This window comes from Saccopteryx bilineata, chromosome 1 (genome assembly GCF_036850765.1).
Source record: "Saccopteryx bilineata isolate mSacBil1 chromosome 1, mSacBil1_pri_phased_curated, whole genome shotgun sequence".
Classification (NCBI taxonomy): Eukaryota; Metazoa; Chordata; class Mammalia; order Chiroptera; family Emballonuridae; genus Saccopteryx; species Saccopteryx bilineata.
The window spans coordinates 16504727-16507925 of record NC_089490.1 but is presented as its reverse complement, the minus strand read 5'-3'; positions in this window follow the sequence as shown (position 1 = coordinate 16507925).

Below are 3199 nucleotides of genomic sequence, written 5' to 3'. Positions count from 1 at the left end.
CATCTCGCCTGTTCTGAATGAAGTATTACATACAGTAATAAAGTGTGTTAATGCTATTAAAGCTAGTGCCAAATGTGAGCGTCTTTTCAAGCTATTTTGTGATGAACAAAATGAAGACCATGTGAGACTTTTACTTCATACTGAAGTAAGATGGCTATCTAAAGGAAACTGTTTGAAAAGATTTATGGAACTGTTTGATACTCTTAGTGATTTTTTAAGCGACAAACCTGAAATGAAGTATCTGTTAACAATAGATGGTAAAGCATTTGTGAGTTATTTAGCCGATATCTTTGAAAAACTAAATATATTAAATAAGCAACTTCAAGGAACAAATAAAACTCTTGTCGATGCAAAAGCAAAGATATTTGGTTTCATTACCAATATTGAGTTATGTCAGAAACATATTAACAACAAAAACTTTAAACAGTTTCATTGGCTCCAAAAATGTGAAGTAACTGATACCGTTTTACTTGTTATTGTCAATCATTTGAATATTCTATCGGCTGATTTAAAAGAAAGATTTTCTGATTTAAAACAAATTGATTTCCCAACATGGATGATGCAGCCAATGTTAGTGGATTTGTCTGATATATCAAATATGCAGTATCAAGAAGAACTCGCAGAATTGCAAAATGATGAGTCAGTTAAAGCTTTATTTAATATCAAAGGAGCGATGGCATGGCTTTGTGAGGAAACAGAAATCAAATACCCAAATTCAACCAAATGTACAAGAAAACTATTGCTACCGTTTCCATCTTCATTTTTAGCTGAATGTAGATTTAGTGCTGTAAATGATTCACTGGTAAAAAAAAGAAATCTGCTGGATATAACACAACGTGGAGACTTGAGACTAAAGCTAACCAAATTGGAACCTAATATAAAATCTCTGTGCATCAAGCATCAAGCGCAAGGATCACGCTAAATTAAAATAATAAATTAATATAGAAAAATCTGTATTAAAATTATTTGGAATTTAAATTTCTGTTTTTCATTATATGTTTTGAAATTTTACTTACTGTGTTTTGTTAACAATTTCATAGTGATTTCTTCCTAGAATCTATCATTTATGTTTGTTAAGTGAACAAATCAATTTTTTAATGTTAAAAATTATGTATGTTACATAGAGGGGGACATAAAAATTTTAGAAAGGTTAAGGTGGGGCATAGCACAAAAAAGGTTGGGAAACACTGCTCTAGAGCCTAAAATTCCTAGTGATTTAGCAAGGATTAGGGTGTAGCGAGATTAATTCTGCAATGAAGAGGGAAGTTCTTACACATTTTTCTGGCCCTAAGAGCACGGAGTGAATGTAGGATAAGCACTTGTTCGTCTCCTCTCTCCCCTCCTCCGCAACAACTTACTGCCACATGCCATCATTTTAATTTCTCACCACCTCTTCTCCCGTAGTTGAATTTGGAGGGTCAATGGATGTCCACAAAGTCAGTCCTAGTCATTTTCAGGAGCAATAAGGTGTTGGCTGCCTCCAGGCGTAGGAATACTGAAATTATCTCGCTGCACACTTGTGTGCTAAGCGGACCACCACTTCAACCGCACCCCCACTTCAACCGCACCCCTTTCTCTCAGACTGTTTCTATATAACGCTGTCCCTTAAGCCGCGGTCACTGAGGACCTTCTGCGCGCCTGGCCGCTGTGACTGTATACAACCACTGAGGAGCCCTTCCACAGCCAAACGCACAGGTGAGGGGACAGACTGTTAAATACACGCAGAGCAGACAAGAGCAAGAAAGGGCGAATCGACGAAGGAGTGAGAGAGACTGGCAGTGGAAGAAACTTCTGGAAAACACGTGACAGAGAGGGGGGTATTCTAGGCAGAAGGTGATACAAAAGCAGGGAAGGGCATAGCTTGCTTGGGACAAGTGGTCAGTGCAGGGGAGGCATTCAACGTGGAGGGGACTGTGGAGGAGAAGAGCAGAAAATGAGCCTGGAGGGATAGTCCTTTTGTCTGTTTTACTTTTAAATTCTTAAAAAGTGGCTCCAGTCGGGTAGTTCAGTTGTTTGGAGCATAGTTCTGATGTCCATAGGTCAGCGCAGGTACATGAATTAACCAGTGAATGCATAAATAGGTGGAACAACAAATCAATGTTTCTCTCTCTCTCTAAAATCAATCAATCAATCAGTCAGTCAATCAGTCAATCGATCAATCCATGGGAACTGGGTGTGAAGTTATTTAACTGTCCAGTGAAGATACTGGGCTTCGCAAAGGGCGGTGATTTGGCTCGGGTTTGTAGCTGGGTTTACTGGGCTGGTTGGAAGGATTATTTGGAAGGCAGGAGACTGAATTTTAGCACCGACTCCAGTCCCCCCAAAAAGGGAGCAAACCCGGCGGGCCTCAGTGGGCCGACCTCCTGCCCGATCGCGGTTGGGGCGGAGCCCGGCGCCCGCGCTCCCGCGCATCGGTGCCCGCGCACTCACCGCCGCCCTCGGCTCCCCCGCTGGCCGTAAGCCGGCCTATCCCGCCGCGCCGCCCACGGCAACCGCTCTTGACCTTCTCCGCGGCCAACGCTCGGCCGTTGGAGTGCGATACCGGTTAGGTCCCGGGCGCCGCGCAGGCTCGGAAGGGCGCTGCTCCGGGAGGGAGGGTGCGGGGCGCTGGCCGAAGGGACCCGGCGCCCCACTTGCCCCGCTCCCGCGCACGCCGGGGCGGGGCGCGTGCCCTGTCCAGCCTAGAAGTGAAGCATTGTTTCCGGCCGGGGCCACTGAATGGGCGGCTGCCCAGAGATGGACGTGGTTAAACAAGCCATGGTCCACCCATACTAAGAAATAATACAGAGTGGTTATACAGGGCGGCGAGGTTTCTGGCCCCACGGCGGCCCCTGCACATCTTGCTGAGTATGCCAAACTGCAATACCTAACTTCTGCCCCTGAGCTGTTTGTTGTATTTTTTAGCTAGTGTGTAAACAGTTAAGTGACAGCGACCACCATGCGACTAAGGAGCTCACTTCCCGAGTGAGCTGGTTTACTGCTTGCTACAAAAGATGCTGACCCCCTTAGCCCCGGGTTCCTCACTGCCTCCCCATCCCCTGCCTGTACCCGGGCCAATCGGCCTATCCTGTTGCCCAGTGGGATCTGGGAGCAGAGCTAGCCTCCCGTGTGGTAGTCCTGCTATTTGTTGAGCTGTGGGTAATAGTTCCTCTCTGGTCCGTCTTTTGACTGCTTTATTTTGGGCATGTGAGTGCGATAG